Here is a 9,115-nt window from a genome sequence, read left to right as displayed (position 1 = left end):
AATATTATATTTTTATTCATTTAACAAATATGTGTTAAAGACTTTGTATATATAGGATATTACTCCAGGTATTAGATAGAGAAAAATAAAGAAGAAAAAGTACCTGACTTCTAGGAGCTCACAGTCAGGTGGGATTATAGAGAGAATCATTTTTATATATTCTTACATAACTTTACATAATCTAAAAACCTATAAAATCCTGGAATCTTAAGACTAGAAAAGGTTTCAGAGATCACGTAATTTAGGCTATTTATGGTACATATAAGGAAATCAAGCTGGATATTGTATCTTATTAATATTAATATTAAGTATATTGCCTAAGACTAAATAGATTTTATTTTAAAGTGACGCTTTCATTTTCCTATGGGTTCCATCTCATTCCTGCATACAGCCCACATCTGGAATTGCATGAGGAGAAATGTGGGCGCTCATACTTGGCCTGCATTTTGTACTGGAAGACATGGTGGACCAGGATACGTGAATATATAAAATATATATACTCATATATATATGTAACATATGTATATATTACATTTGTATATGCATATGTTTATGTAACTCAGCATAGCAGCTGAGAAGGTAATATAGATAAAATGTTTAGTATTATGAAAGAGCTAGAACCATAAACATATTGAATTTCCTTTCTTTGCAAAGAAGAAAGGATTTATGTAGCTCTGATTATAAATGAGTCTCCTGGAGCAGCCACCAGTTATCAATGTATAAAGTTATTTCAATTTCTGCAAAAGAAATGTACTGTCTTGCCAGCAGCCTCTAGTCTCATTTTGTGGGGTTGATAGAGTTCAAAAGAAATGGCTGCTTGGAGAACAGAATGAGTTTATTTAAAGAGAACAATAAAGGCACCTTCAGGTATGAATTGGGGGTGAATTACTCTAGTGGGGACCTGGAAAGAAAGCAGCCTGTTTGACTTAAGAGAGTAGCAGCTAAATTGAAGGCATGAAACATCCCTGTCCATATTAGATAAGAGTCAAACAGAGCACAGATGATGGGGTAGGGGAGAAACACTTCAAAATGGCTCTATTCTTGGAGTCAAATATAGTAGCCCATTGGGAGATGAAAAATAATTATAGGGAATGCAGGCTTGGAGTCCCTGCATGAGATGCTGAGAGAGGACAGTTTGGTTCAGTGAGAGCCAGACTCCTCAAGCCTTTGCTTTGAGGAACAAGAAAAGGACATGATAGGGACCCCTGAAATTTGTTTCATTCAAGTTTATGATGGGCAACCTAGCTAAGTTTTTCCTTTCTCTCTGAGTTCTCTCAACCACTCAGCAAGCAAAGTATTATTAGCTCCATTTCACAGTTGAGCAACTAAGGCACACATCTCGATAATGGAGAATCTCCTTAACTCAAAAACTCATACGCCTACAGTACTGCCCAGCTTCAGGAGAGGGTAGTGTTCACTGCCCTGCTTTGGCATACATCTATAATTCCAACCCATGCAGTAAGCACAGTGAGAAAGTCTACTTTGTTCTGGCCACTTGGATTATGCAGAAATGAAACACGGAACATGCTGACAACCTAGATGAGGAGATAGACTCATACTTATTATTATAAATGTATAGCAGAGTATGATGAATGCTGTAAATTAAGGTACAAATGAAGTCTTCAAAAGGAACATTTCTTGTGCACACTATTCCCTCATACCTATTTGGGTCTTTGTACTTGCTATTTTCTTTCCCTATTCCTTCTAAATGATTTAAGCCTGCTTACTATTTTGAAAGTTAATTAATTCAGAAAGCTTTGTTAAAATGTTATTTATTTTATTTTTATTTTTTATGGCTCTTTTCAGTTTGTTGCATGAAGGAGTCCAACTTAAAAGCAGACCTCAGATGGTTACATTACACAAGCTGTGAGGTTTTTAAGCTTGTGATAAGGACAGAAGGGAAATTCTGCTGATTGCAAGGAGATCCTCACTTAAGCTTCAGTGAGCCAAAACCACTTAAAACCCATGAGGCTTCAGCTGGTCGTCCTTAGCCAGTCCAGTCTCTATGATGAACGGGCATATGTTCTTGCGCGGGTCATCCTGTACCAGAATTACTTCTCCATATTCTGGAGGCTCAATTACAGTGTCACTTTAGGCAAATTTGTTCTTAAACACCCTTAATGGTTTCTTTTTATCATAACTGAGCAGTCCCCTGGACAATGGTAAGGGTCTTCCTGCCATTTCTCTGTTGAATTCTTATATGGATATAATCCTCAGCGGCAGGAGGAAGCAGACAATCACCTTTCCTTGCATCAGCAAAAGGGTCAAAAGAGTAGAATTCTGTGGGGTGCCTGGGTGGCTCAGTGGGTTAAGCCTCTGCCTTCAGCTCAGGTCTCAGGGTCCTGGGATGGAGCCCCACATGGGGTTCTCTGCTCAGCGGGGAGCCTGCTTCCTCCCCTCTCTCTGCCTGCCTCTCTGCCTACTTGTGATCTCTGTCTGTCAAATAAAATCTGTCTCTGTCTGTTAAATAAAATCTTAAAAAAAAAAAGAGTGGAGATTCTGGATAGCGGAAATATGATAGGAATCTTTTTCCTCTGTGGAAATGACCTACAGAAGGCAGTAGTGGGAGAGGGAGGGAGGGGATAGATTTGTTGGGAAGTAAAGGAGCTCGAGGAGGAGGATCCTGAGTCCTTGGCTGTGGCTCAATGACTGGAGCTATTTTACTTTATTATTTTTTTTAAGATTTTATTTATTTATTTAGGGGGGAGAGGGGAAGGGGCAGAGGGAGAGGGACAAGCAGACTCTGTGCTGAGTAGGGAGCCTGAGGTGGGGCTCAACCTGACCTGAGCTGAAGTCAGATGCCCAGCCAACTGAACCATCCAGGCGTCCCCCAACATGTTATTTATTTAGATAGATGCCATGTAATCAAGCCTATACCAAATACTTAGGAAAATACAAGAAAGTATAAGAGTGAATCCTACTATTAGGAATTGGCAAAAAGGAATAAGAGATTAAAGTAAAAAAGACCTGAATTAAAATCCTGGTTCAGCCACTCACCAGCTGTGTGATCACTACTGAGTCACAAGCTCTATGACCTTCCATTTCCACCCAGACATTTAAAAGGAGACCATGCGAAGGGGCCATTAAATCCTCCTCCAGACACTCTTTTAAGAGCCTCTCATACTCTAGACCACAAGATGTCTACCAAAAGTGATAATATCTGATTTGAAATCAGGAGAGAGTGTTTGTTGGAATCTGGGTCAACACATCTAGAAGAAAGAAAACTATTTCAAATTGGGTGCAGACACATTACATCAAACATATTGCTCTCTGCTGAGAGTTATGGCAGAAGAGTTGGACCCTCCAAGTTTCCAATAATCTCAAAAATGGTTGCTGAAAAATTTCCAAAGCAAAGGTCTCCTGTGGGTGTTGAGCTAGGGAACAGAAAAAGTACAGAGAATTAGTTGTCCTTTCAATCAATACTTCTAGGCTGTAGAAAGCAGAGAAAGCATCTCTAAGTCAGACAGACATCAGTTCAAATCTCCAATATGTATATTTTGCAAGTGATTTATCCTATTGGCCTTTAATTCCCTCCTTTGTAATCCAGGCTGGAATTGGCTGTATGAAGTTTCTTTGTGAATATTAAAGAGCCTAATATGTACAAAATATGCAGCAAATAGGCACATATTAGTCACTCAACAGAACTAGCATATTCCTCTGCTATGCATCCAGGTTGGCTTTTATCTTACTCTGCATCAGGCACTAGAGATTCATTAATAGTTTACGTGCTTGTGGAAACACTCCATATATATCTTTTATTTGTAGCCAATCTTACTGATCTTCCTTTTGCCTTTTTTTTTTTTTTTTAAATTTTTTATTTTTTATAAACATATATTTTTTATAAACATATATTTTTATCCCCAGGTCTGTGAATCACCAGGTTTACACACTTCACAGCACTCACCAAATCACATACCCTCCCCAATGTCCATAATCCCACCCCCTTCTCCCCAACCCCCTCCCCCCGGCAACCCTCAGTTTGTTTTGTGAGATTTTGCCTTTTAAGTACAGAAATCTGAGTTACTCTATAGCTTAGAAGGGTATATTTTTCATCAGTTGGGAAGTTCAATGCCTTTAAAGTAAATAGAATGAACATATGCCAGTATTCATTTAAAATACTTCTTCAAACTTACCCAAAGACTAACATAAACCATAAATAAAAATTGGCATCATTCTTGGTAATTTCTCCCATATGTCAAAAATCATGGAACAGCCAATATGACTCAGATCTGACCCCAAAGCTCTACCTGCTGATACTTTTATTAATATTCCACTTGGGAAGACTGTAAATATTTTACCATTATAAGTTTTTGCAAACACTGGTATTTTTCAGGCTTCCAGCAATCTCTAGTTTCTAAATATTTCATTTTCTTGGGCAGCATGCGATATGTGAAAAGAAGTTCTATGGCCCAATTTCCCAGAACTTAAAAACCTGAAGGTCTTGAAGTTAATATTGAATAGTGTCAAGATAGGTGTTTTTTATTTATTCTGTAGGGTTGTTGTTGTTCTCCTTTAATGAAACTGAAAAGCAGCAGAGGTGTTGATAAATGGAAGGGTTTCCTTTCAAATTTCTAAAGCAAATGTACGGATTTGCTTTATTTTGCCTAAATTGTGCACGGATCTGCAAAGCACCAGTCCATATAAAATTGTTTTTAAGAGCTGAAAAAGAAGAAATAGCTCTAGAATCCACTCAAGGCAGAACCACTTGCCAGGATAAATGCCATTAATGGACACTTCCACTGGTAATGCACAAGAGGAAAGTGTACCTCAAAGTACTTTCTAGCATGAACAGGACATAGCCTTTCTTGGTTCCCAAGACAAAGGAGGAAAGTAGAGTAGCCAAACATTAGAACTGAGTTAGAGATTGAGCGCAGTAGAAGGAGGAAATGGGATTTGATAAAGACATGACTCAGAATTCCTATCATAATGTGATTACAGGCAGCTACCATGAATCTGTAAGGACTGGAACTAGAAATAGTTCCAGGTTTTTTTTTTTTTTTTTTTCAGAGCCAGACAAATGATTTATTAATATATGCAGATCATCCCTGTGAGCAAGCGGCCGACTCAGATACCCAGGACCCAACTCAAAGTTCAGCGTAACCTCCGAGCTTCTCGTTCTGACTCCAATAGGGTGAGCACGTTGCCCTCGCGCACCGGGCCTTTCACGTTGCGGATGATGGAGCGGCTCGTGTTGTCCATGAACTCCACACACACCTGTGTGCACTGTCCCTGTGAGCCGGTCCTGCCCAGAACTTTGGTGACCCTGGCCAACTGATGGGCTTGTGTCCATGATGGCGGCGCGGCGGTGGTCGGGCGGAGAGTATGGTTCCCAGAGGTGAGAGAGGGAGAGAGAATGAGAGAGAGATCCCAGGTATTCAACTGGATAGATGAATAACCTCCGAGAACTACCAACTCAATAGAGACAGTAAAAATTGGGTCAAGATGAAATGATCATCTGAATTTCACCAAGAAAAGGCCTCATCAGGCCATACCAATTTTTGTTCTTCAAATGCACTACTCTTTCATTTCCCAAATGTGCGATGTTCCAACCAATATGAGGCCCTTGAACATGCTGCTACCTTTATGGAAGGAAAAACTTTTCCATACCCCTGTCCTCCACTTTTTTCATAATATGCTTCTAGTCTTCTTCATATTTCAGACAAATCAAATCCTCAGATTTCTTCTACTTTCCCTGAATTTCACTTTCCTGGAATCTTCTCAACATGCAAAAATCACTTTTTGAGACTACAAATCTCGGGTATAATTTCACATTTGCTTCTAATTTTTTTTTTTTTTTTTTTTTTTATTTTTTATAAACATATATTTTTTAAAATGAGTGTCTGGTCTCCCTTCTAGACTGTGTACTCTACAACCACAGAGGTATGACTGGTTTTGCTCATCATTATATCCTCAACACCATATTAACTTGTGGCACTAATTAGGTGCTTAATAAACATTTGTTGAAGGACTAAATCGATGAGTACACTACCATGCAATTTTTCAGCATTTCTTATTTCAAGGCTTCTAACAAGGCATACTTTTTTTTTTTTTTTTTTTTTACTGTGCTGCCCATTTTCTAACTATTTAGTAAGATGGGGAATGCTAGTTTTTCACTAGTTCCCAGATACATTTCTAGGTTCTTAAGTGGCCCTTACCTTAATAGGTATTTACCTATTAAGTACCTTAATAGGTACTTTCCATCATGACGAGTGTGTAACTAAGATAGGGTGGCAGGAGAAGGTGCTGGGGATAAGGTCATAAGACAGACATGAGTTCCTTATGTACTAAGGACTGAGAGGCTCCAGAGGGCAGTACGACCCTAATATAACCCTTATTGGTCTACTGATGCCTGCTACTACTCTTCTATATTTATTGCTATGTTAAAGTATTTTGTGTTCTGGAAGTTTTTTTTGTTTTTTTTTTTTTTTTTTTTTTTTTTTAATGAAAATACTCTCAGGAATGATGGCACTGTCACTAACACTTAGACAGGAATTCGGTTATCAATGCACAATGAATGGACAGCCCGAGGAAAGAATAAAGTGCCTATTGCTGGGATATTCAAATAAAGCAGGATGGATACTCCTGAACACAGTGTCAGGGATTACTGTACAGGGTACAGAGATGGAGGGGTGGCCCCTAAGATTCTTTCTACCTATAAGATGCTATGAGTTTCTAGCACTCTTATGAATTGGAAAGGAGTACCTTTTATTTTTTATTTTTATTTTTATTTTTTTTATTAATTTCTTTTCAGCGTAACAGAATTCATTGTTTATGTATCACACCCAGTGCTCCATGCCATATGTGCCCTCCATAATGCCCACAACCTGGCTCCCCCAACCTCCTACCCCCTGCCCCTTCAAAACCCTCAGATTGATTTTCAGAGTCCATAGTCTCTCATGGTTCACCTCCCCTTCCAATTTCCCTCATCTCACTTCTCCTCTCCATCTCCCTATGTCCTCCTTGTTATCTGTTATGCTCCACAAATAAGTGAAACCATATGATAATTGACTCTCTCTGCTTGACTTATTTCACTTAGCATAATCTCTTCCAGTACCGTCCATGTTGCTACAAAAGTTGGGTATTCGTCATTTCTGATGGAGGCGTAATACTCCATAGTGTATAAGGAGTGCCTTTTAAATGCAGATGAAAGGCACAGGTGGGAGGGGGTCTTGCAAAAGTTTGGAAAATGACATTTGCTAGCTGAATAACTTTGGCAAAAATAACTTCCCTAAGCCTGTTTCCATTTCTTATTAATGGCTATTTGAAGAGCTTTGGAATAATTTAAGAAAGAGAGCAGCTGTAAAATTTTGTATGAACTATATAACACTATGCACATGTTTCCCACTACTACTATATCAAGAAAAATTCCTGTATCTTCATCGCTATATACTTTGGTTGGAAGGAAAGTTTTAGAACAACTAGCATGAGGAAAGGGGCACCACCAGTCTTCCCTATCCCAATGTCTTAATGGCAGAGAGGACTGACTCATCCAGGGCACATGGATTCCCATGTGAGCTCCATTAGAGCCTCTTTCTTGATACACCAGAACACCAGAGTATAACCTCCACCGCAACCTCATGCAGTGAAAAAAAAAAAAAAAAAGTTTATATAGGATATATTTGCCAAAAATCATGATGTTAGTTGCATGATTTGTTTAGGCTTCCCTCTTGTAAAGAGTGATTATTTGAAAACAATGCCAAAACAAACCTTTCTTTTCTCTGGCAAAATCTCAGTTGGCCCATCATTGCAACAGGTTTGTCTCTCTCTTTCACCTCCTTCCCTTCTTCCCAATGGTCACCCTCTATTCATTTTGCAAATACTTACTGAGCCCTTGTAGAGAGAGTGAGCTAAATGTAAAGATATGGTAAGCAAAAGAGACATGGTCCCTATGCCATGAAGCTGTTGTCTATGAAGAAAGACTTGTAATAATAAAGAACTACCTTAAAAATAGAAGTCAGGGAGTTCATGAAAGGGTGGTGGGGTGATGGACATTGGGGAGGGTATGTGCTATGGTGAGTGCTGTGAAGTGTGTAAACCTGGTGATTCACAGACCAGTACCCCTGGGGCTAACAATACATTCTATATTTATAAAAAAATAAAAACAATTATTAAAAAAATAGAAGTCAAATGACAATGGCAACTGAGATAAAAGGAGGAGGTATACAGGAGACTGACATCGGGTAACAGAATAATAGACCTGGTCAGGTGTGTTAGGTTTAGTCCACCTGAAGCCAGGAAGATTGAGAGGAGTTATGAAAGAACGGACTTACCTGGGGAGAAAGGGCCAGAAGATGGGCGTAAACTAGAACCTCTAGAGGAAAAAAACAGTATATGCAAAGGTCCCAAAGCTTATCCTTGTCCTCAGCTAACCCTGTCATGGTGTAAAAGTTGACAGCCATGAGCTGCCAAGGAGTACACAGGTTCTCCGAGACTCCCCACTCCGTCTGGATAGAAAACAAAATTGTAAGAGCACTTATTGTCTTGACAGGCCGTAATACAGTAAGCTTGCTCAGAAAACATCAACAAATAACATTTCAGCAAGTGCCTAGAGGTGGTATGATTCCCTTCTTGAATATTTATCTTTGTCAGCAAGTTTTCTTGTTCTAAATGTTACCTTCTGTCTGATAAATCAGCTAGAATTCGCTGTTCCCAATATTCATCTAATTTTAACCTCTCCTATGTTCTCAGACTCTCTGTTACCAAGGGTGAAAGAAGAAGAGGAGGAAAACGGGGGGGAAAAATGGTGGTGCATTTGGGGAAGAACCTCTGGTATTTTCTCCTTTCTCATCCTTTTATCTTCTCTCACGCATTTTGCCCAAATACCCATCCATCCTTTATTGATTCCCATCCAGATTCTTTCTGTTGTACTCTCTAGAGCTCTCATTTCATTTTGAACTGACTTCTTTGAATCCTCAAAATTTATGCAGGATATTTTCCCTACATTCAACATCAACTAAATCCCAGCTTTCTTGAAAAGGCTCTAGCTCTACTTCCTCTAGCTTGCTTGTACCTTCACCCTCAGTAAATCCTGTCCACACATTAGAATGAACAGAAATGCTTTTAAAATTACACGTTTGATCTTTACTCCCAACAACAGATAGGCTGATTTGGAATG

General features: G+C 39.0%; 1 pseudogene; it reads right to left on the bottom strand.

Annotated features, from left to right (window-relative positions):
• Positions 1 to 1,896: 1,896 nt before the first annotated feature.
• Positions 1,897 to 5,199, bottom strand: LOC131832118 (eukaryotic translation initiation factor 1-like; annotated as a pseudogene).
• Between the last annotated feature and the right edge of the window lie 3,916 nt (positions 5,200 to 9,115).

This window comes from Mustela lutreola, chromosome 1, assembly GCF_030435805.1.
Source record: "Mustela lutreola isolate mMusLut2 chromosome 1, mMusLut2.pri, whole genome shotgun sequence".
NCBI lineage: Eukaryota > Metazoa > Chordata > Mammalia > Carnivora > Mustelidae > Mustela > Mustela lutreola.
The sequence above is the reverse complement of the archived record's forward strand: the minus strand, read 5'-3'. Positions and strand labels throughout refer to the sequence as shown.